We start from the raw sequence: 27,046 nt of genomic DNA, 5'->3' as shown, positions 1-27,046 counted from the left end.
GAAATTGGTCCATTTCATCGCTATTGTCATATTGGATATTAACTTAGTGCTGTGAGACTTTCATCTTCATCTTCCTGCTCTCAATGTACCCAATGATCTTTAGACAAATGACATTGAACAACGCAACGTCTTCCACAGACTAACAGTACTGCAATCATTCAATACAAAATGGCAGCTATTTTTGTATAGAGTATATTCAATGCAGAGGCACAATGATACTTATTAGATTAATGCTCCCTTTCGTTAAAACAGAATTCGATTTTTTTTGTTCATGCAGAATGTAACACGAACAAGTCACCAGGATCATTTCTGAGTAGAAAATCAATCTTCCATGAACACTGTGGATTGAATTTGTATCTGGTGTACACTGGGGTGAACTGAAGACTAACCAGTGTAAAAACAAGTCACTTGTAATGCAGGATTGAGGCAGAGGGGTCCTTCACCTGTAAAGGTTGCACTTTACCCACACTGTACGTGTAGATGCACGATTTGAGAGCCTCCATAAAATGTCAACAAAGTATAACTCGAGGCAGCGAGGATGAAACAAATAAAGGGCAACACCCGGCTATATCACATTAATAATCATCCAATAAATGCTGCCTTCAAAAGGTTTGTCCACGAATCTCTGGTCACTTATTTGGCAGAGTATTACATCCCAATGGAATCTATTAAAAACAAAAGCACATAAATCGAAGACAATTTAGAGGATGAATGATGATCAACCACAGCTGCCATGTCTGGTTTTGTCCTTTGTCATGAATTATAAGGAACAAAGTGACTAGACCTACATTGACTAGACCTATAAGTTTATCTGGACGAGACCTATAATCAATTTATCTTACTGTGGTTGACATTATCACAGAATATATACCTCAGCGGTGGGGGATTATTAGCAGATATGGTGAAGATATGGTTTCGTGAAATTCTTCTACATTCTCATTATATTATAATACCGTATACTCTATGTTTTCTACTAAACAATTAGTTTATCTTCAACTTCTGGGTTCAAACATCATCTTGAAGAATGCAGACAGTGTGGTTATGCAGTTCATGGATTTTCCTGAGTTGCTTGAATTAATTTTTTAATGAAGCACATGATTTTTTTCAGATCTAGATTTGTATGGAAAATGAGTTAGAACCAATCTTGATGTATTGTTTGCTTTTAACAAAGTCACCACAAACAACAATAAATCTATGTAATACAACACAAGAATAAGAACATCAGGAATTTTGATCTGTTACCTTAAGTTGAAGTTATGCTCAAACTATTATATTAACAAACTAAGATCTTCTACAATAATTACCCATTACCATTTGAAACCTAGCTGACGTTGAAGTGTGAGCCAGAAACAAGCATTGTATTACAATAGAGGTAGTATTCTGTCAGCCAGTCAAGGGTAAATTGGTCCAAGTTTAAAGTCGTCGACCCCTGCTATTGTTTGTTCAGCATGGTCTCTTCAACTTGACATGTGCCCTCATGTGAATAATTGTGAATAATTGTGTTTGCAATTTCCTCACAGTCTTATTTTATAACTATAACATGTCCCACAATAGACAGATAATCAATCAATCAATACAATTAATTTTTATAAAGGCCTTTTTACATCAGCAGTTGTCACAAAGTGCTATACTGATACCCAGCCCAAAACCCCAAAGAGCAAGTCAGGGTAGCGTCAGTAGGGCGTGGCTAAGACAAATGACAACTCATTCATTGTCATTTTCACCATAATGTTGAAACGTGTCCACTCAGTTTAGCTGCTAATTCCTGACTTCTGCATTAAGGTTGAATTGAGTAGATGGCAAACAAGGTATTTTTTTCTTCATATAGCTGATAGTGAAGCAAATACTACAAAGGTGTGTATTGTAAACACATCTTTTGTCTTATTCACTCACAGATTCAACATGCACTCTTTATTCATTTTGGTACACTGGATTAGCCAGAAAACAACCACAGTAACAACACATCTGGAAGTAAAACCCCTCAAATGTGTCTGCATACTGTACCATAGAATGTTTGTGCAATGTTTACACATCAGTCATAGCTATATATTAGCATAGACAGCTGCAGTAACTTCAAAATGATATTAAATCTAGTTTTATGACAAAGCGAATTGGACCTCAATATAAACAAAAATAGTCATAGCGGGCTTTGTGGACTGCGGTTGTACACGTCTGCTGGATCACACAAGCCTCTGTTTAATTGTTTCCATATTGCCAGCCTGCCTTGAAGTTTGATTTTACATTTGACCTCTGCCTTACAATCCACATAATGGAACGTCTACTGTGCTGTGTGTGCACTCAGGCCATGTAAACTCAAGCAGCCTCATTTTGTTTATGTATTTAGTGCGTCTGAGCATAAGAGACTGTTGTGATTCGGATAAAGAGCAGCAGTGTGTATCCATGCAGTATAGTTCATTCATTTAGAAATGCTAAAGCAAAGATGAATGCCAATGAACTCTTAATTAATGGGTCAAAATGAGACACAAAGGCATGCAGATGTGGATGGCAGGCTACACTGAATAGAAGGGGGGAGGAATGGATGCTTTAATTTGGATCAACTCAACCCACATGAAAAAATACTATAGTATACTACGGTATAAATACTATAGTATTCACTGTAGTGTTTTTCAGACTTTACTGTAGTATTCACTGTAGTCCACAAAAATAATGCAGTGAATACTGTAGTATACTGTAGTATTTACAGTTAAGTATAGTATATATAATGTAGTAAAATAAAACTATAGTATGTACTATAGTATTTACTGTAGTGTTTTGCGGACTGTAGTATACTGTAATCAAATGAAATTTTATTGGTCACATACACATGGTTATCAGATGTTATTGTGAGTGTAGCAAAATGCGTGTGCTTCTAGTGCTAGTAGTATTTACTGTAGTGTTTTTGCAGACATTACTCTAGTATTTACTATAGTGTTTTTGTTTTATTATTTTTTACATAGAAATAGAGGCTTTCTCCTTGAGGTAACCTACTGAAGAAACACTAAAAGAACAAACCTTGCATAATCTATAAGTAGGTAGAACTGGGGTCTGAATGGATAGTTCAGAGCATCTGCTCTTTTCTATAACCTGTGGGGAATACAATGTATGGTCTATATTTGGCATGTAGGTTTCTCAGTTATTGATGGCACAAATTGCGATATGGAGGGAAATGGGCAGGGTATATGCAAATTAAATACTGTAATACTTACTATATAATTAAAAAGTGTAGTGTTTTTGCGGACATTACTATAGTATTTACTATAGTACACTACAACATTCTATAGTAAGTACTACACATGATCGAGGGATACTACAGTTAGAATTATATAGTAAGTACTGTAGTATTATATAGTAAACTGTAAAAAAAAATCATGTGGAGAGCAATTCTAAAACTGAATATCTGATGTTAGCGCAGGCAGCCACTCGTCCATTGGCATGTTACTTCAGACCAACCTACAGTAATGTTACCCATTAAAGTAAAATTAGGGGGACTCACATGACCCCATTCACTTGATATCCTAGCTGCTACACTGGTCTTAAGTTATCCGCTTAGTTTGAAACTTCAAAGAGACGTTGGAGCATAAGAGCATATTCATCTCTAATTGGGAACAGGATTTATTGGGACGACACTAGTCCCATAACAGCCCGGACTTCGTCTCTGACGCTATTTTATTGTTACCATGATTTCATTTCACAAGCAGTAAGGCCTCCAAATGACACATTGAAAATCGGTTTTGCAAAAAACATATTCTGCTCGGAGCAGGGGCCTCCATCGCAGGGCCCCACATAGGATCAGTACTGCAACTGTCCCAGTAGCACTGTGGTAACAGAACCTCCCTGCTAGTTTGATCATTGTAACACTTCATTCTGTCAAGCTGTTACTAAAAACAGCCATACAAACAATCCTCCTAATAAAATAATCCATAAGAATATTGACGGATATGCATGATAATAAAGTCTTTCACAGAAGTCTGTGAACATAGGGAATAACACATTCATAGAGTGTATCATCAAGTTTAATTTCTTTGAGTAAAGACAGCGTCAGACACATCAAAAGTGTGTGCTTCTTGTTTATTTCAGAGCATTTAGATATCCCACAGCGGTGTGAGATACTGTAGATCACATCATGGCCACAGAAAAATATGTTTTGTCTTTTCTTGCTTTTTCAAAATGGCATTTGAACAAAGAGTGCAGTTGTCTGAGCAGCAGTCCTTCCTTGGGAGAGGCTAACTGACAGTTGCCAAATCTCCCGCCAACGCAGGGTGGGGTCTGTTCAGGGCTATGAATCATACTGTACATCCATGCACGCACGCACGCACGCACACACACACACACACACACACACACACACACACACACACACACACACACACACACACACACACACACACACACACACACACACACACACACACACACACACACACACACACACACACACACACACACACACCGACAACATGCACGACTTCCTTAGCTCTGAGTTTCCTATACAGTGAGATTCAGGTGAAAGTGTTCCATGTGTTGGTCTGGCAGTCTGTGTCTGGTTGCCTGTCTCAAGTCAAACATAGGGAATGCGTAGGCAGCCTTTGTTTTCACTTGCCTTCTGGGCAACCTGCCGGACCAAATTCCACATTTTATAGTTTGGTTCTAGACTCCTCCTTTGTCAACCTGCTTTTACATCAATTTTTTTGGTATTGTCTATTTAAATCAAATTATTCAGACAAACAGTTATTTGGGATTATAAATGGCTATTCAGGACATAATTTCAACTAGATAAAGTCATGGAAGGCAGGGTCAGGTTGACTTTGAAATAACATTTAGTTGTTTATTGTGTAGGCTACGTCAAGCTTTCTTTGTTGCCACGGTATTGTGTACCGGAAAGAACATGCAAAGCAATATGCATCCCAGATAATGGGGAAAAAAATGTATCCTGATTTGATGGATTAATGTAGCGCTGTTCCCTAGCAACATAACATTATCCTGTAAATAGAAACTAGAAGACAAATACTGGTACCCCTCATAAGCTCCAGACCACACCTTTAGTTTGGGCGCATTTGTAAATGATTAGTCTTGGGGGGTAAGATAACAGGCTTGGATGCACTTTTCATGACAATAGACTGTATTGTCACAAATCCTTTTCATGCCCACAGACAACACTTTAAGGTCATGTTAATTTGGCACTCATTACCCCAAAGAAACACAACATTTGTTTACAAACTACAAATCACTCATTTCATATGATGGATTCCACATAGCCCTTATAACACAGAGTAAATCACATTGTAGCAATGCGATTACACAGCAAACACAAAAATGCCAGAGCACGTTGTGCTACAAAAATGGTGTGCTTCTTTGTCCTAAAGAGATCCATATGTATGAAGTGGGAGGAATGCTACATGCTGCCCACTTCACAGATGAAAGAGATGCAGCTGGTTGTCATCAATGACGGAAATCAGGATGAAGAGAACCCTCAACTACAGGCCCATGTGTCTACACACACACCAACACCACACACGCAAAGGCAGACATAATTGTATATTCAATTACCACTAGACACTATGACCTGAGACCATATATCTCTATTATCCACAGTGTTTAAAGCCAGAGCTCACCACACACCTACTTCTGTATTTAAAATAGAACCTTTAGCTGAATAAAATAAACATCCTGAAAATCACCACTGCGTCATAATCTTCTTTTCAAAACACAACCTACTACATGGCTATTTGAGGGTTCGGCTGGGCAGAAAACAGGAGTTTCCTCCCTCCTCTGGGGTTATTTAAGGAAAACTCAAGTGTTTCCTCTCCTCTCCATGCAGTTCTGGGTGTGGTTTTGAAACTTCTGTGAATGATGTGTATGCCTTTGACTCAGTCCTTAACTTAAGGAGGGGAGGAGGAGCGTATTAGTTGGAGCACAGTTTGAGCTTGGGGTTGCATTGGAGCTAAGGAGCAACTTGTATGATCTGCTGTATTCTCTGTTTAAAAGCAATGGCTTTAGGATCATCACACTCAGGGCATATAAAGACAATGGGGCTTTAAATCAATCCCAAGTGAAAGCTGGCAGTACTTTTGTGTGAGTAAGACAGTGCTTTTCTTCAATCTTGACATTTCTAGTTTGTGTCTAATGTAGAAATTAATTCTTATAGCAACCGTCTAACTACGTAAAATAACTTCAAGATTTGTGTTGCAAATGGAAACTATGATCGTATGATATATGCTACAGTATATACTACTTTTCAGTAAGTACTTGGTGGACTTCTTGATCCTTCAGAGCGGTTTGGATCTCCAGCATGTGTAATGTGCATTCGGTTCTCCCTTGTATTTCCTCTGTGGTCCCATACAGGGAATGAATGAAATGTTCTCCGCTTTCAGTCGACTTTGGACTATTTTTACAAGAGTTAAGATAACCTTTTAGATAAACCTATGGTATAACTGATGTAGTACCATATAGGTTCTGAAAACACCTATTATATACTGTATATGACCTGTGGAGGGAAGAGATTCAATAGCAATTGAGTGTTTTCCTTTAGACTGAGAAAGAATGCAAATGTCAACCTGAAGATTAATGCTACATTGAATCAAAGCCAGAAACTTTAGGATTTGCCAGTCCCCAATTAATACCTCTACTTATTTATTTAATCCTCAATAGTTAGTTGAGTTATCAATAAAAATATTCCAAAAAGGAAAATACTTTTGTCACTATTCAACATAATGCTGTTGTTTCCCTGTGTACTTTGGACAAGATCACACTTTTTGTATACTTCTAACAATGGCCTGGATATTCTATGGGACACATTTTGTTTCAATGTGTTGCAGATGTACTTGAAATGGGATCCACAACGACTATAGTTTATTTTGCTTTGTGATGGTTGCAATCAGGGAAGGAATTGTACTGACATATCTCTTTTAGTGCACCTCATTCAGAGGACCCCAATCCTTTTTGTATTGATGGCGGCATAGAAGTCTCATACACCTCCTATTTTCAGTATGTGTGCCAAAGCCCTTTTTTGTTGTAGCATGCATATGGCTTTAAATCAGACATTTTTGCATGTAGCCACATCTAACAATATTGCTAGAATCAATTAGATGTGTTTACGTGAATGTAAACCTCCCCTGCTACGTTGCTTATATGGCTCTCATTAAAAATGATTCAAATATGAGAGGAGTTAAGGAGGGAGAAATGAACAACTAACACAGGCGTCAGAAGTTAGAAAGCTGTATAATGAATAAGAAAGACGGGCCATGTGCCTTGCCTTCCAGCTCTCTCTCTCTCTCTCTCTCTTCCCTTTCTCTCTGGGCTGTGTGTTGGTACAGAGGGAGGAAGTAAGCCGCCTTTTCTACCTAACATCACTAAATGATTCGAACGACACTTTGATTCCCTGTGCAGACAGTTGCTGGCCAGCTGGCCATTATACTATAACAGGGTTCTGGGGTTCTTCAGCTAACATTAAACATCTTACAGAGATTTTCCAGCAACAGTATTTCACTGGAAGAAAATACAACTAACCTACTGTACATACTCTTACTGACTGTAGAGATACATTTTTAAAGATACTGTCCAGAATAAATGTCTTTATATATATATACCACTACCAAAACAAATATGATATGGTCACAGTATATGGTCACAGTATATGGTTATATACTCACTGAGCTCTGCTCTGAAATCTAACTTTGTGTGTTATTAATATGGCAATGGAGATATATCTGAACCATAGAGAGTGAACACGGCCTGGACCAAACTATTATGTTGCCGGTATTATTTCCAATGAGTTCTTATTGACGGAACGCCTTGAAATCTGGACTTCAACTGGGCTCATAATAACTTTTAACATTTCATTGTAAGAATCAGGAAATTACACAAATGATCAATATTGAAAATGAATTGATTGAAAGGGAACTAATTCTACAAAAAGCGTCATATTATGGCACAATGTGTAAATGTAATCATACAATATCAGATTATTTTGAAAGAAAATCATTGATGGTCATGAGTAAATGGATATAAAACATAGAATATTGAACAGAATAAATACATGATAAAAAAAAATACATATCCTCTATCATATTTTTATTTAGACATTGCTTATTTATTATTTCTTTAATCCTAAATAGAAAGAGATAGTACATGTATATGTAACTGCATGGTGTTACAGGTGGAATATAGATGTATGTACTTGACTATCCATGTGTCACGGTTTAATATGGCCTAATGCATAAATCTGATCCTAGATTTCATTTTGGATGACAAATCTACAGAATAATCAGATCTTATACTGAGCTAATAACAAAAATACGTTATGAAATAGAAGCATATAATATATTACAAACTATACATGTATAACTATATAGAATAAAGTTAACAATCACAACACTGTCTAACCCTTACTCTTTACATCAAAGTTACGTTCGCTTCCAAGGACAGCATTCCATGCAATATTATGAAGTAAGCAATATACTGCAGAGATATTTTAGAAGGGAACGCCAAAGAGAGAGAGCGAGAGAGAGAATGAAAGGAGACAGATAAGAGAGGTCGGTAGAGAGATAAAAGTGGAGTAGGTGGACAAAGGGAAAGAACTACTGGCGAGGAGCTAGCGTGAGAGGTTTTGTTCTCCAAATCTTGTTTACAGGAGGTCCACCAAGGTTCAACAGATGGGTGCATTCACAGAAATACATTTTATTGCATTTTTCCAAGCCTCATAAAGTCTCCAAATTCTGCCTACCTTAATACGTGTGGGAAAATAGCATTGTTTCTTCTACTTGTCTTAACGCATCTATTCGGAAAGTGATATATGTGGGTACTCATGACAAGTTCATTGCACATTATCACTGTCGCTTTAATTTTTACATTTATTAATGACACAAAATGTGTCTTTTCTATAAAGTTGAGTTTTTCTCTATTTTGTTTGGGCTGCCATGAAAGCCCAGTCATGGTCATGCAACACCCAATTGGAAAAGCATGTACACACTTCATCTATTTTATTTCCCTCAAACCTTTAGCATTTTGACTACTTTCTTTGGCAGTGGTAGACTCTGTTTCGCTTACTTTGGCCTGAGCCTGGTTTGATTTAAGTTTGTGTCCTTAAGTGTCCACCTGAACATACTCACTGGGTCCATGTTGTGAAGTAAATACAGTTCAGGGTTATTTTGCTTCCTGGGGTTAACGTTCTGTAAGACATTTAGGGACTGAAGAGATTTCCATGGAAGTAATTTGGCAAATGCTGCTAACCTCAACATAATTATGTTTTGTTTACTCCACACACAAATGTAAAACATCCTAGGGAGTTTGAAATAAATACCTTTGGGCTTGTTTTTTTAAATGTTTCTGATGATTATGATGATGATCACTACACCGAGTAGACAGGGGTGTTATCTATGAGTGATTAGTGTACATCAAACAATTTATGGAATTATTAAAGGTTCACAGCAAAGATATGAAACCTATTGTTATTCTTAGATTTTTTTCTTCTAATTTGGCACACAGAAACGAATGTAAAAAATATTTTACGTGTCCACTTAACCCCGTAAATCCACTCCACAGTAGCCTATCAACTTAAAACTTGTCATCGCAATAATTGACGTCCCTAAGATGAACCACACTGAATTTGCACACTTCACATATGTAACGCTAATGCTCAAAATGATCTTCTCCTTATGAACCATACCTCAGATTCACTCCACATCTTGTATTTAGACTCATGATTGCACTAGAAGGAAGATAGTTCCTACAGATAGAGTGCTTGCTTTGTTATCCAACTTACCAAAAGTATGTGGACACCTGCTCGTTGAATATCTTATTCCAAAATCATGGGCATTAATATGGAGCTGGTCCCCCTTTTCTGCTATAACAGCGTCCACACTTCTGGGAAGGCTTTCAACTAGATTGCTGTGGGGACATGCTTCCATTCAGTCACAAGAGCATTGTTGAAGTAGGGCACTGATGTTGGGCGATTAACTCTAGCCCGTTGTCGGCGTTCCAATTCATCCCAAAGGTGTTCGATGGGGTTGAGGTCAGGGCTCTATGCAGGCCAGTCAAGTTCTTCCACACGATCTTGACAAATGATTTCTGTATGGACCTTGCTATCAATAAAGTGAATGAAGCTCCCAACGAACAGTTATTGAGCTGACGTTGCTTCCAGTGGCAGTTTGGAACTCAGTATTGAGTGTTGCAATCGAGGACAATTGATTTTTAGGCACTACAGCACTCGGCGGTTCCAGTCGGTGAGCTTGTGTGGCCTACCACTTTGCGGCTCAGCCATTGTTGCTCCTAGACGTTTCAACTTCACATGCACGCTCACGCCCTGATCTGTTTCACCTGTCTCTATGCTTGTCTCCCCCCCTTCCAGGTGTCGCCTATCTTCCCCATTATCCCCTGTGTACTACCTGTGTTTTCTGTTTGTCTGTTGCCCGTTCGCCTTGTTTGTCAAGCTTACCAGCGTTCGTCCTGTCAGCTCCTGTCTTTTCTCAGCCTCTCTTTTTCTTGTCCTCCTGGTTTTTGACCCTTGCCTGTCCTGACCATTGTACCCTCCCACCTGACCACTCTGCCTGACCCTGCCTGCCGTCCTGCACCTTTGCTCCACCTCTGGATTACTGAACTCTGTCTGTCCCTGAGCCTGCCTGCCATCCTGTATCTTTGCTCCTTCTCTGGATTATCAACCCCTGCCTGCCTTGACCTATCGTTTGCCTGCCCCTGTGGTTACAATAAACATTGTTACTTCACACAGTCTGCACTTGGGTCTTACCTTGATTCCTGATATTAACAGCACTTACAGTTGACCGGGCAGCTCTAGCAAGGCAGAAATTTGATGAACTGACATGTTAGAAAGGTGCCATCTTATGACGGTGGCACTTTAAAAGTCACTCAGCTCTTCAGTAAGGCCATTCTACTGCCAATGTTTGTCTATGGAGACTGCATGGCAATGTGCTCGATTTTATACACCTGTCAGCAACTCATTTGAATGGGTGTCGACATAATTTTGTATATATAGTGTATCTTGTGTCATCCTGTGAACCCCTTTCATTGCTGCATGCAGCTTTAATTATATTTTTTTTGAATACATAATAATTAGAACCATTGTTTTTGTATTGTTAAATCTTTATAACAAGGATGGTAATAATATTGTTCTGACAACATTCACTTATGTTTTCTGTTGCAAGTTCTATCAAATGTTTTTGCTATTAACAGATTCTGAAGTTTCAGATGTTTTAGGTTTGATAAATGTACAAACAGGTATAACACTTGTGAGTTGTATGAACATAAGATTGATGAATAGCAATGCACTTTCTTTCTAGTTCCATTTACTCTCAGTAAAGAAGAAACAAACAACAACAAAAAATGTACTGTTTTGCTCTGAATTATAATCATAATATTGTCAGGATCCTCGCAGTTCACTTTGAATGACAGGTATTTCCATGTTAACATAATTTCAAGTTATTGCTATCATGTTGATTTGAGTAGAAAACGTGAAATAGGTGCCATTTAGTATCTCCTATTTCTACTGAAGGTTTGTCTGCTATTTTAGTGGTCTAGTTGGGTGGTTGTAATCTAGCTGTAGGTGATTTTGGCCTGGCAGTCAGGACAGGTCCCTACACTCCCTAGTCGAGCCCGAGGCCTAGTGTTTGAGCCTCTTTGTTCTCTTGTCTCCAACTGAAGTTATCAGTGCTGCTGTTTGCCTACGTCATGGCTCCTCTGAGTGACCCACACCTACCCTGCCAAACAGCCAAAGGCCCACTCTGATCTGCTCACTCCCTATGTCCTGTCTGGGCACAAAGTCAACTAGATCTGCAGCATCAGCCTAGGTCCTGGAACCCGCCCACACTTTCCCAATATGCAATGACTCCTTTGTCCGCTGCTGTGTTTCCTCTCTGGCAAGGACACGAATGGCTTCTGACTAAGGGCCAGACCAATCACGCGCTGTTCTGTCCTCTGGCCTGCCCCCAGAGTAGAGTAGTCGTCTAGACACAACAAATGAGACTGTGAAAATCATGGGCAATGAAGGAGAATGGTTCTAGCACTACTTAAAGACTAGGAGATGAACTCCATGATTGTCTGGCAGTCAGTAGCAGTAGGACTGTAATGCATGAGCAAATCTCAGTGTTGAGTGTTGGATTCTAATGCTGGAAAGTGAGGTGCCAATGACTGGTCTCAAATGGAAGTGATTTAGCCTAGAGAGAGAGCTTCTGCAATTCTAGACATGTTTCAGACATCAATCTTAAAAGCGGGTACTATGGGGAAAGACATTTTTTTTCATCCAACTTCAGCACTCTTAGCCGTAGCATTCATTTCCCAGAAAGATGTGTCAGCAGACGATTTCCATTTTGATCTAGATAGCATTTCGTTGTCCGCGATTTAGAGAGACTGGCCAAGTACATACTATCCCTGAACATAAGAGTACGACATCAGATGTTCCCAGAGTAGGTGAGTTGATTAAAGCAGACTAAAGCTTGTTAGCGTGTATGGGGAAGTTTGCACAGTATAAATGTAAGTGTTCTTCGTGAACTAATATATTATGAAGCGGTGTTCACAGCACAGGGCTGATCTTCATACAGACATTGGGGAGGGATCCGACCAAGGCCATTATCACAAGGCTTTGGGATCTGTCCATAGACTTAGAGCAGTGATACTCTCCAATTTTGTGGACAGGCTTATGACGTCAAGTAAAATCTTCAAATGTTTTGACAATCGACTTTTAGAAGTTGAAATAAGTTATAATTGACTTGTGGTGAGAATAAACTTGCAATAAATAGGTCTCTGTATTATATATACACAGTTGACGTTTATATACACCACAGCCAAATACATTTAAACTCAGTTTTTCACAATTCCTGACATTTAATCCTATTAAAAAAAGTCCCTGTCTTAGGTCAGTTAGGATCACCACTTTCTTTGAAGAGTGCAAAATGTCAGAATAATAGTAGAGAGAATGCTTTATTTCAGATTTAATTTCTTTCATCACATTCTCAGTGGGTCAGAAGTTTACATACACTCATTTAGTATTTGGTAGAATTGCCTTTATATTGTTTAACTTGGGTCAAATGTATTGGTTAGCCTTCCGCAAGCTTCCCACAATAAGTTGGGTGAATCTTGGCCCATTCCTACTGACTGAGTTGGTGTAACAGAGTCAGGTTTGTAGGCCTACTTGCTCGCACATGCTTTTTCAGTTCTGCCCACAAATTTTCTATAGGATTGAGGTCAGGGCTTTGTGATGGCCACTCCAATACCTTGACTTTGTTAACCTTAACCCATTTCGCCACAACTTTGGAAGTATGCTTGGGGTCATTGTCCATTTGGAAGACCAATTTGCGACCAAGCTTTAACTTCCTGACTGATGTCTTGAGAATTTGCTTCAATATATACACAGAATTTTCCATCCTCATTACGTCATCTATTTTGTGAAGTGCACCAGGCCCTCCTGCAGTAAAGCACCCGCACAACAGCACCCCCGTGCTTCAAGGTTGGGAGGGTGTTCTTCGGCTTGCAAGCCTCCCCTTTTCCCTCCAAACATAACTATGGTCATTATGGCCAAACAGTTATATTTTTGTTTCATCAGACCAGAGGCCATTTCTCCAAAAAGTACGATCTTCATCCCCATGTGCAGTTGCAAACCGTAGTCTGTTTTTTTTATGCCGGTTTTGGAGCAGTGGCTTCTTCCTTGCTGAGCGGCCTTTCAGGTTATGTAGATATAGAACTTGTTTTACTGTTGATATATATACTTTTGTACCTGTTTCCACCAGCATCTTTACAAGGTCCTTTGCTGTTGTTCTGGGATTGATTTGCACTTTTCACACCAAAGTACACTCATCTCTAGGAGACAGAACGCGTCTCCTTCCTGAGCGGTATGATGGCTGCGTGGTCCCATGGTGTTTATACTTGCATACTATTGTTTGTACAGATGAACGTGGTACCTTCAGGCGTTTGGAAATTGCCCCCAAGGATAAACCAGACTTGTGGAGGTCTACAATTTTCTGAGGTGTTGTCTGATTTCTTTTGATTTTTTTTTATGTCAAGCAAAGAGGCACTGAGTTTGAAGGTAGGCCTTGAAATACATCCACAGGTACACCTCCAATTGACTCAAATTATGTCAATAAGCCTAGCAGAAGCTTCTAAAGCCATGACATAATTTTCTGGAATTTTCCAAGCTGTTTAAAGGCACAGTCAACTTAGTGTATGTAAACGTCTGACCCACTGGAATTGTGATACAGTGAATTATATGTGAAATAATCTGTCTGTAAACAATTGTTGGAAAAATTACTTGTGTCATGCACAAAGTAGATGTCCTAACCAACTTGCCAAAACTATAGTTTGTTAACAAGAAATGTGTGGAGTGGATGAAAACGAGTTTTAATGACTCCAACCTAAGTGTATGTAAACTTCCGACTTCAACTGTATTTTTTTTTGGTGAAAATGTCTGAACATAACAGCTCACACATATCTGTTCATATAATACATCTGAATGACGTCAAATTGAAAATCTGTTATTTCCTACTCAGCCCCCCCCCCCCCTTCCCTCCCAGTTTGAGATGGTCACTGCTGTTTGCCTATATAAAGTCAATCTACCACAAAGTTCAAATGAAAACATTTTCCATTTCACCCATTATTAGCCCCGGGGGCGGTCAGTCAGTGACGACCACTGAAGTGTGAAAAGCCGAGAGCAGCGGAAAGAGATATAACCGCATGCTGTAAACGATACAGGAAGATTAGTGTTTATTCTGGATTGGACAGTTGTATTTCCTGTTCAAGAAATCACTGTGATGGAATAAATATTTTCAGAGGCCATGTTTTGCCCTTTGATTATATTTTTGGACTGCTTGTCCACTGTTAGGGAGGAGAGGTCCCCTGCTTCTGAGCTGTGTGAGAAGTAGGGCAAACCTTAAGTCTCAGTCCATCAGAAATAGCCACTGCTGCTCTCTCTGTATCAAGAGGTCCATGTAGATGACTGTAGCCCCTGTAATTCTATCTGTCTGAGTATTTTATACTCATCTAGGTTATTATGTGTATATTCTGTGGCAAAGTGAGGAATTGAGTTAGTTGTGAGAAAATGTAGCAGTTATTGTGATTCTCTAGTCAATCACATTTATTTATACAGCCCTTTTTACATCAGCAGAGGTCACAGGTGTAGAACCATGGTGGCTAGGAAAAACTCCCTAGAAAAGCGGGACCCTAGGAAGAAACCTAGAGAGGAACCAGGCTCTGAGGTGTGGCCAGTCCTCTTATGGCTGTGCCCGGGTGAAGATTATAAGAGTACATGATAAAGACCAGATCATTCTTCAATATGTTCAAAGATTACCAAAAGGGTCAAATAATAATCAGTGGTGGTAGAGGGTGCAACAGGCCATCACCTCAGGAGGAAATGGGACTGTGTTTTCTATATATAAATAGAATGGTTGTCCATGCACAGCACTAGTACTCATCTGTGTATGTTATTTGTCCTTCTGCAAATGTCCACAATCATTTTTCCACCTGGAGAGATGTCAATAGACATCAATTATGGATAGGCTCTGTTGCACAATAACAACACCACCCTACATATATTGCAGTTACTGATACTTTGTTTAATCTACTGAGTCTTATCAGTCTCACTGGGACAAATGTGTAATGATTGAAGGATGGCTAATTATTCTCTTTTTCTCCCTTTATTTTTTCATTATTATTTGTATCTCTGGATGAATTATTCTCTTTCACTGTCTTTACAGTAATGATCTCAGAGTTTTAGAAGACTTCCAACATACACAGCATCCTAAAGGTGAGTATATTTCAACGTGTAGTGAGCTGGACAATAACTTTTAAACGTTGATGTGGTTGAGCCGTAATGACGTGCTAGGTAGTATCTAATATAAGTACTTCCACTGCGTGGTAGTGAGTAGCTATTGCATGTAAGGTCATTTAAATGTATGTAGTGCAGTGAGGACCACAATGGAAACAAGTCTTTTGACTTTTTGTGTATATAATCCTCTGAAATGTTGGTACATGTATTTGCGCCTGGTGTGGCTTCTAAGTATTTTTAAATAAAAACATCAAGTGACACACATACATGTAAATGACATTCATTCATTTGACATAATTTGTACTGTATGTATGACTGTGAATATGCAAAATAAGTGAATTAACAATACTGGTCATATGGTTATCAGAAAGCACGTGGCCAAAGCATGTGGACACTATAACTACATCCAGTCCAGTGCGAGGTTCTAAACAGGCATAGAGTGTGTATTTGATCAGGTGCATCAGTGAATGTGAGCCCCCTCCTACAGGACTGTTCCTCTGTCTGCTATCTGCCTGTCTCTATGTCAGTCTGTCTGTCTTTCCATCAGCCTATCTGCCTGTCTCTCTCTCTCTCCCTTTCCCCCCCCCCTATTTCTCTCCCCCTCTCTCTTTTTCTCCATCCTACATGCGGCAGCCAGTGGGATTCCTGGCAGAGTGATTTGGTATTGTGTCATAAAATCACATTGCCAGGGATTTCCAACCAGCTGCGTGCCACCCACTTCAACATCATCCCCATCCAGGAGCCTGTTGTCTTCCTCAACCTTTGTCCACCGTCTCCAAGCTACATTTTCTGTCAGAAGCTCACCCGGGATGAGGATCATCCCACTACTGAGGCCAATGACTCTCATGGTCAGGATGTACTGTCGATAATGGCCTCTTACTTTCCTCAGCATTTTAATAATGCCACAGACAAGCATTATTTTCTACAAATGTGAAATGTTCCATAACATCTAATTGTGGTTTCCCAGTCCCTTGCTCAGTCTCAACACCCTGCTCAGAATTGGTAAATACACTCTAGGACTTTATTCAGGCGGGGATAAACCAACAAAGATATTGTCCACAAGCCATCATCACCAAATATCTCCACAAGTGAATGTAACTCAATGGTGATCCATATCTGAAAACGTGTACTTTTTTAGAATAAGAAGAAGAAAAACGCCAAATGGAAAAATGGATACACAAGAGAAATGGAGGACATCTGGATCTAGTGATACAGGACTCAGAGTTTCCTGAGGTGCAGGACTTAGCCAGCTTTGTGAACAGATCTGTGAAAGCCCATGTTCACAGTGGCTAAGTTCCGCTCCTCAGAGGCCATCTCTCATCAGCAGTGAAGTAAAACCCTGGACATGATGGAGGGGTGAGCAAACACTGTGGGGAGGGGGGGGGAGGGGGCAGGCCAGGGTCTCATACAGGAAGGAAACACAGGAAATGTCCCATTGGGAAAACCAGTAACAATCTAATTGTCCCATTGGGAAAACCAGTAACAATCTAATTGTGGACCATGCTCCCATTTTCAATCAGGTTGGTCAAGTCGAGGGGCACGGGCAAAGCCGTTCTAAATAGCTCTGGAATTTAGAGTGATAAACACTATTCATCATGCCGTGTCTTGGTTGTGTTTCGAAGTGGTTTATTTTTTAGCAGAGCCTTTTTATCCCAGCATGTGCAATTTATTTGTAACTTCTAAGAAAATGAAATATGTCATTGCGTTATTATTTTTTGCAGTAAGACCTACCCAGTGCTTGTGTGATTTTGAGAATCATTAACTACACATGTTGTATAAATAATCTACTGTGACATTGCGGATGTAAGCATTATAATCATGACGACTGCTTGTTGGAATGACTATTCCACCAGATCACACATGGACTCAGCTGTATGTATGTATATGGACAAAGAAACTGTCCATAATAACCTCCATCACCTTGTAGGTGTGCCTCCCTGTGGTGAAAATGGAGCATTGTGAGTTACAGGGCTCAACCTCCTGTGCCTACTGAGCTGATAACAGTTTGATAAAATGAGCACTGGCTCAGTTCAGCAGAAACCGGAGTTATGCCTATTAACAAAATTAAACATCAACATAATGCATTTACATAATAATGATAATCAACCAACAGAAAGCAATCAGCAATCAAGGCAGAGAGAAGAAGTAGGTTCACCCCAGTCATCCACTAGATGACCCGAGACCATGGAGGAATACTGCTCCTGTCATTTGTCCTCTAAATAGATTACAGGAGCAGAGTTTTTCCAGATGTATTTTCTACTGGAGAGTCTAGTTTTCTACATCTTGACTTCTACGTCTATTTAATGTGCAATGTTTTTTTCTCTATGTAAGAAAGGCCCAATAAAACAACCAGTCTATGCACTAAGATAAGATTGTATGGTTCCAAAAATAAACGAGTATACATCAAACTTTGCCTCCCCCTCTTTTTGCTTCTCAAAAGGTTATCATAGAGAAGGCCTCTAAAAGAATCATAATCGGAAATTAAGTGGAGGCATATGCCAATTATCTGTCTTATTTAAGATGGTGTTTGATGACATTAGTGCTCCTTTTTAATCCAACGGCATGCTATACACTCTTAGAAAAAAAAGGTTCTAAAAGGGTTCTTAGGCTGTCCCCATAGGAGAACCCTTTTTGATTCCAGTCAGAACCCTTTTTGGTTTCAGGTAAAACCCTTTTGGGTTCCATGTAGAACTCTCTGTGGAAAGGGTTCTAAATGGAACCCAAAAGGGTTCTACCTGGAACCCAAAATGGTTATTCAAAGGGTTCTCCTATGGGGACAGCTGAAGAACCCTTTTAGGTTCTAGAAAGCACATTTTTATCTAAGAGTGCACGGACAGACGGAGTGCACTATTGTTTGACTCATAATCTGTCGGCACAACGTGGTCTCAGAGTATTATTCTGTACGTAAATAAGAGACACTCCATTTAGTATGATATGTTTCGTATGGTATGTATTAATCCACCATCCATTTCGTATGATATGTTACAAATCGCAATTTGTACATTATGTTACGAATTTCGCAAAACATACATTATGTTAAGAATTTGCAAAACGTATGATATGTTCCAAATTCCAATTTGTTTTGGCTAAAGTTAGCTAGGTAGCTATGTGGCTAACGCTAACGTTAGCTAGCTCTAGGGGTTAGGGTTAGGAGTTAAGGTTAAAAGGTTAAGGTTGGGTAGGGATTAGCTAAAAGGGTTAAGGTTAGGGGGAGGGTTAGCTAACATGCTCAGTAGTTGCAAAGTAGCTAATTAGCTAAAATGATGAGATTTGAAAATGCAACCTTTGGGTTGCTACACATTCGCGTTATACACCCCACTCCCCCAACCCTTTCGCTTTTGCCTTAAGTAGCCTTCTATCTTATGTAACCATACCAAACATAACATATCATACTAATTTGAGTGTCTCGGATTAACGTTTACTATGCTACGTCTAGTCTGAGACAAGTCTGGTCGGCATCATGAGGCGTTAGATTCATCACAGCTGTCTTAACCTCCACACAGTTACATAATGTCAGTTATGAGGCGGCCGGGCGGGCTGCGTGCGACTGGATCATATTTTCCTCATCTTCTCCTCATGCTCTGAGAAAAACTAGGGATTGTTGCCTCTTTGTTGTCATGATATGCAAGATTGGATACAATTTTCTGTCTTCAAGTAGAGTAAAAAAACAAACAAGTACTGTACACATACAGTACATACTGTATGGCCGCTCCATGATAACAGTTCATATAGATTGCTGTGACAAGAATCTGAACCATGTTAAATTCAAAGCTATACCTCATGTCCGATACATGATAGATTTTTTCACATGGTATTACAGTAGAGGAGAAGACAGATCATGATGAACCACTAATGAATATGTCATAGTTGGACCTCAGAAGACAACCGTGCCAAAAGTGAAGGGCTTATCTGTGATTTACAATGATTGATAACCCGTCTACCTGGACATATTGACATGTAGCATTTCGCTTTGCTTGACACAACGCCTACGGGTGAACTGTCTGAAGGAGCCTTCATGAACAGTTATAACCTTTCTCATTTACTGTAGATGTATGGTCGTGTGAGAGGAAAAATGAAACAGAGGAAGTACTGACATTGGCTTTTTAAAAACTTTTTGGGGGCATTGGAGAAATACTGATGATCATACTGATAGATTGCGTATGTCTTTAGTTCAGTAGTTATTATCTCGGCTATACGTGTGCTAGGACAGATTTAATTATCAGACTCACCGGTCGCCACAGACCATCAGTGACATCACTTCGGCAGAATGATCTTCATTTTTCACAGGGGCCTCAATGTCTAGTCAATATTCTGTAACTGTATTAGAAATGAAATGCATTCCATTTAAAGTGATTGATGCTGTTTACAGCAAACTGTGTCTAAAATGCAAGGCTTAAAAGGACAAAGAAATGGTAAATAGGGATATAAATCATTGCCATAACGTGGAAATCCTTTTTATGTGTGCATGTTAGACTAAACATTGTTTTGCTCTTGTTTTGCTCTGACCCAAATCAGTATGGCTCTATCCTGTTTATGTCAGGTTACGACGTAGGGATAAAGTATTCTCTATCCAGTAATTCATGTGTAATTACTGTGTCAGATATTTTTCTGTGTGAATACCTGTGGCAGGTAGGCACACATCTTACCATTAGCTTGCTATTAGTTTTACTGTTTCACATGATCTCACATCAGATTTCCATAGACCTAGCATCTGTCACAGGCTTTCACCTAGGCATCCGAGACTAAAATAGACCAGACGTTTTGAAATTTAGCTTGTATAACAGTATTTTGCACATTTACATCGAAATGAAGGTAATGTATAATTAAGCAATAATGCCCATGGGGGTGTGATATATGGCCAGTATACCACGGCTAAGAGCTGTTCTTAGGCACGATGCAATGCGGTGTGTCTGGATACAGGCCTTAGCCGTGGTATATTGGCCATATACCACAAAATCCTGAGGTGTCTTATTGCTATTATAAACTGGTTACCAACGTTATTAGAGCAGTAAAAATACATGTTTTGTCATACACGTGGTCTATGGTCTGATACATCACTGCTGTCAGACAATCAGCATTAAGGGTTTTAACCACCCAGTTTATAAATGATAATATAACCATGTTCTGAATGTACTTTAATATCTCTCTATTTCTAATAGACATCCTCACTCACTAGGCAACCACATCCAGTCTGATTTTAAAGTGCCTTTAAAAAGTCTGTTGCGTAATCTTTAAAAGCCACACATTTCAGCTTTTCCTTTCAGATTAATTCAAAAAAGTATTGTTTTATTCCTTTAAGTCTGTGAAATAGTGTCCAACAGTCCATGAGTCATGAAATGTGTACAATAAAGAGATGTGTATAAGAGAGAGTGGTTGGGGGAACATTGTCTCGTGTCTTCCAAACGGATCTGTATGTAACAGTATAGACTTTACGTCCGTCCCCTCGCCCCGACTTGGGCTGCACATATCAACGGTCACCCTCGAATCATCGTTACCCATCGCTCCACAAAAGCCGCGGCCCTTGCAGAGCAAGGGGAACCACTACTTCAAGGTCTCAGAGCGAGTGACGTCACCGATTGAAACGCTACCAGCGCGCACCACCGCTAACTAGCTAGCTATTTCGCATCTGCAATTTTCATTGCCTCTAATGCCCTCTTTTTGTGGCGAGATATCTGCCTCAAGCTTTACGTGTAAAGACATAGTTCAATATTTTGTTTATGCAAATATTTAGCCTAAGATAAATTAAGGTTGGATAAAACTGACAGCTAAAATTATGGGGATACGATTTCTCTTGCTTTTTAGCTAGTGTACTTCCCCTTTCCCTGACTGGAGTCTTATCATTCTCCTCAAGGATATTGTGTTTTGTTGATATTCTTAACCATCGACTGAAATTGATTCCAGTGCTTCAAAAATCTGCGGGCCTAAGTCAATTAAGAACTTACACTTTGTCAGAACATGATGTGCTTCAGTGAGTTGGCACAACTAATCACTTAAGCCTTCATAACATTATAGAAGGAGTTTTTGGCAGCTGCATAGGCCTGGTGCCCATTTAGACACATAACCTCTTTTGATCTATCATAAGACAGAACTGTAATGAAAGAACAAGTGTCGTATTTCTTGGTCACAAAAGTGCACTAAAATGAGATTAAGATTCATGACATCACTGGTTCTGCATGGGCAATCAAAAATATTCCACTTCTTGTGTGTACTTATGTCAATGAAAGGAGCCTGAGCAGAACCCCTTGTGTTTCTACTGTCTTGTGTGAAAATGCTTTTTCTTAGCATCATTTTGGCATAGCGTGCTGGGACTAAACCCATTATAAGACACAGCAGTGAGTCCTCAGAACAAATGAGCTGTTTTTGTTCGCAGGGTTTTGTACGGTTTATTCACACCTTTTTGGGCATCAGGGTGACTCATCGTCTGCGTTGCAAATGGCACCTTATTACTTATGTAGTGCACTACTTTTTAACTTGAGACCGATGGGCCCTGGGCAAAAGTAGCGCACTACATAGTGAATAGGGTGGTATATGCAACGCAAACATTCTCTCTCAGTTTAGGCTCTACCAAAGAAAACATACTCCCTCCTCAGCAGGAGTGGTGAAGCATCAACCCCTGAGAAATGACGTTGCACAACACTTGTTACACCTATAGCATGGCATTTATTTATTTATTAATACATTTAACCTTTATTTAAATAACTAAGTCAGTTAAGAATAAATTATTATTTACAATGACGGCCTACCCCGGCCAACCCTAACCCAGACATTGCTGGGCCAATTGTGTGCCGCCCTATGGGACTCCCAATCAAGGCCAGCCTGGAATCGAACCAAGGTCTGAAGTGTCTTAGACCGCTGCGCCACTCGGGAGCCCGTTACCTCACAGAATACAACACTTCCTTATTCACCACTTTTTTCTACAAACAACAATATTCATGCTTTAGTAGTCATTCATGTGTCTGTCATTCTTCTAAAGATATAATTGAATCGATTTTACAGTTAACTTGAAGTACTAGTAGACTAGAGGAAGTGAAGTGGTCATACACTATACTAACTAGCGTGAATATTTCAAAGTGACATTTCAATGGGTGTGGTCATTTCTCTAGATATCCTCTATACCTGGACTATACGCCTGAATCAGTAAGAGAGTGACTCACACACACACACGCACACACACACACACCCTGCCAAGGCCAACGTAGATGCCTACTCCAAATGGCATGACGGGAACAACAGATCTTGGCTGTGACCACACATTACTGCTGTTTCTTAGGCTTTCTTTCCATGACTGCACTGACGTCCTGGCACATCCTCTCAGACTGTGCTCACACACAACCCACAGCCATCATAGCATCCCAAATGAAAAACACTACATCTTATGCATGGACTGTTTCTGACTGACTAACTAGAGGGAGTGAGTGAGTGAGTGAGTGAGTGAGTGAGTGTGTGAGTGAGTGAGTGAGTGAGTGAGTGAGTGTGTGAGTGTGTGTGTGCCTATGTGCATGTCTTTCTGCCTGCATGTGTGTGTGTTAGTGCCGATTAACTGTTTTCAGACTGCAGTGAAAGAAGTAGACTTTTTGATGTTGCTTCATAATCAGGGACTCTAAATCTTGCATCACTGTCATCTAGAAAAAACAGTAAAGGTGGTGGCAGAGTGGGGATTTTAGTAACATAATCCTCTCTTGGATCTTTAGAATAATATTGTGCTAGACAAAGAAGAGTTAGAAACTTTGAACATTTTAATATTATATCAATTAAGATGCCATGACAACTCTCCATCAATGATGATCATTCATTCTAATCACTGGGGGGGGGGGGGGTTGGCAGAAGCAGTGTAATTATTTGCCTGTGACTGAGTTACAGATCACACACCCATCTACAGGTCATATGTAATCTATACACAAATCTACTATAACATAAATGCAACTTACTTCATTTACAGTCATTATCATTAGTTTTATGGAGGGCAAGGAATAAAACAGAGCTCCATTTGTTGAATATGAGATTCTTCAACCTCGTGTTATTTATTTGTGTATTCAGTGAATTTGGTTTGCATTAGAGAGTGTGTGCTTCGATGATCAGAGTGGTTGAGCGTCATTCTGAGCCATGCAAGCCATAATTACATAGCATCGAGTTGATGTTAAATGAGCATCATAGGGTCTCCAGGTTTCACTGCAGACATGGAATTCTGTGGTTTCTGACAATAAAAGCAATGCATTAACAAGTCTGGGGGCTTCATGCAATGTTTTTATTGGACACACTTGTAATCACCTGCACTAAATTTGTTTACCTCCACCTTACCCAACAACCTAGACCCACTACAGTTTGCATATCGCCCCAACAGTTCCACGGACGACACAATCGTCATTGCACGGCCCACTGCTCTATCCCACCTGGACAAGAGAAATACCTATGTAAGAATCCTGTCATCGACTACAGCTCAGCCTTCAACACCATAGTACCCTCCAAGCTCATCACTAAGCTCAGGGCCCTGGGTCTGAACCCTCCCTGTGCAACTAGGTCCTGGACTTCCTGACGGGCTGACCCCAAGTGGTGAAGGTAGGCAACAACACCTCCGCCACGCTGATCCTCAATACAGGGGACCCTGTACTTCCTGTTCACCCATGGCTATGTGGCCACTCACGTCCCCAACTCAATCATCAAGTTTGCTGATGACACATCAGTGGTAAGCCTGATTACCAACAATGACGAGACAGCCTACAGGGAGGAGGTGAGGGCCCTGGGGGAGTGGTGCCAGGAAAATAAATTCTCCCTCAAGGTCAACAAAACGAAGGAGCTGATCATGGACTAAGGAGACAGCAGAGAGAGCCCGCCCCCATCCACATTGACGGGGCCACAGTGGAGAGGGTCAAAAGCTTCAAGTTCCTCAGCGTGCACATCACTGACGACCTGAAATGGTCCCTTCACACAGGACTCAACCACAGGAGGTTGAAGAAATTTGCCTTGGCCCATAAGACCTTCACAAACTTCTACAGATGCACCCCTGAGAGCATCCTGTCGTGCTGTATCACCACCTGGTATGGCCATGGCACCATTCGCAACTGCAGGTCTCTCCAGATGGTGATGCATTCAGCCCAATGCATCATCAGGGGCACACTGCCTGCCCTCCAGGACATCTACAGCACCCGGTGTCACAGGAAGGCCAAGATGATTATCAAGGTCCTCAGCCACCCGAGTCACAACCTGTTCACCCAGCTACCATCCAGAAGGAGGAGACAGTACAAAGATATATGATCATTTGTTTTTCAACAGGACAATGACCCCAAACACACCTCCAGGCTGTGTAAGGGCTATTTGACCAAGAAAGAGAGTGATGGAGAGCTGCATCAGATGACCTGGCCTCCACAATCACCCAACCTCGACCCAGTTGGAATGGTTTGGGATGAGTTGGACTGCAGAGTGAAGGAAAAGCAGGAAACAAGTGCTCAGCATATGTGGGAACTTCTTCGAGACTGTTGGAAAAGCATTCCATGTGAAGCTGGTTGAGAGAATGCCAAGAGTGTGCAAAGCTGTCATATATTCCTACTTTGAGGATTATAAAATATATTTTGATTTGCTTAACACTTTTTTGGTTACTATATGATTCCATGTGTGTTATTTCATAGTTTTGATGTCTTCACTATTATTCTACAATGAAGAAAGTGGTAAAAATTAAGAAAAACCCTGGAATGACTAAGTGTATCCATACTTTTGACTGTACTGTATACATACAGTATATATATAGCAAACAAAAATGTAAAAAATATAAATGCAACATGTATATATATTCCAGACTCTGACATTACTTGTTCTGATATTTCTTAATTTTTAACTTTTGGATTATGTGTCTATTGTTTTATATTGTTAGCCACCACGTGTCTATTCTGGCCAGGCTATGTTGTGATTGAGTCTAATCCACCTTTAATCTAGACTCATTAGGTTTTCATCCATTAGTTGAACTCAGGGAAATATGTTTTCATGGTCTGTAACCTGGCCAATCTGTATTAGCCTATCAGTTTAAACACTGTTTAGGCCTAATGCGAAACTGAATGACTCATTTAACATTTTCAAAGCGCCCTACAAATGAAAGAACAAACTGTTACAGTTTTTTACCAAATTGTCCAATGATTGTATTTTCGCACAAGCTGGGTTAAATGGCAGATAAAGTAACTATTGCTCTTCCCATAAAATGGTGTCACTTATCCTCCATCCACCCAAATCAAGTTAATGATGTCCTCAGGCAGGTCCCAGGAACATCTTGGGGGGCAGGCTGGGCATCGAAATAAATGATGGAAGGTATCAAGCTCAAATCATTGATTACACTAAATAACATAATGAGTCACAGTAACAAATTGTTGAATTTGATTTGAGAGTCATAATATATTAGGGTGACCACATTTAAAATACCATCATGCAGAACAACAGGATGGTATTGTGGGACATTCGTTGGACAGTTTAGCCTATATTAATACAAGTATTTGGGAGTTTTGGGCAGATGATACTTTTTGTGGACTATTCAGTTTACCATCCTAAAATCTCATACGAAATTAGGTGGTGTTTTTATGTTATGTTGAATGCTGATGAATCATTACATGATCTTCCAAGACTGATTCAAATTAAATCAAATTTTATTTGTCACATGCGCCGAATACAACACTGGATCTTACCGTGAAATGCTTATGTACAAGCCCTTGAATATAACTTTCCTAAACGAGCATAATGCACCATTGTGAGATGTGGCGGATAACAATGTATACATTCATTGGTCATTTCAGAGGTTAAAAAAAACATGCCATGTCGGTTGGCCGGCAGCTCAATGTTCAAAGGTGGTAGCTAGCTACTGCCACACTGAGGTTATGCATGTCATTGCATCATACACCCATATTTAAAATGGGAAATGCAAGCAATATGTCAAAATGTCAAAAACGACATTAGTTCAAGTGAATGGTTTCTATTAAAGGTACAAAAAAAAGACTACCACATACTTATTCAAATGGATACGACACCTGCAATAATGAAATGTGTTTTTCTTCTATTTGTTTCTATGGCTAGAAGAGATACAGGTTTGGTCAAATTAATGTCAACCGTTTTAGTTTTTTGCATTTTAGCTAACCTTAATCTACTCATCTCAACCTGCTATGTTATTTATCCTAACCTGACAGTGCTGCGTAAATTCTCCTGACCTGCTACGAAAATTCAAATCTGACATTAATTTGACAAAAGCTGGAGTCCGAGCCACGACGACGTTCACGTTACAACTGTGTTGCCAATCTTGCCGAGCCATCT

General features: G+C 39.9%; 1 long non-coding RNA gene across 1 annotated transcript; it reads left to right on the top strand.

The window, feature by feature from the left end:
• Positions 1 to 5,823: 5,823 nt before the first annotated feature.
• Positions 5,824 to 16,027, top strand: LOC135558175 (uncharacterized). The gene is made up of 2 exons (XR_010458318.1): positions 5,824 to 6,072; positions 15,693 to 16,027. It is a non-coding gene; the product is annotated as an uncharacterized LOC135558175 (long non-coding RNA).
• The last annotated feature ends 11,019 nt before the right edge of the window (positions 16,028 to 27,046 follow it).

The sequence above is a fragment of the Oncorhynchus masou genome, chromosome 17 (genome assembly GCF_036934945.1).
Source record: "Oncorhynchus masou masou isolate Uvic2021 chromosome 17, UVic_Omas_1.1, whole genome shotgun sequence".
Lineage (NCBI taxonomy): Eukaryota > Metazoa > Chordata > Actinopteri > Salmoniformes > Salmonidae > Oncorhynchus > Oncorhynchus masou.
The sequence above is the reverse complement of the archived record's forward strand: the minus strand, read 5'-3'. Positions and strand labels throughout refer to the sequence as shown.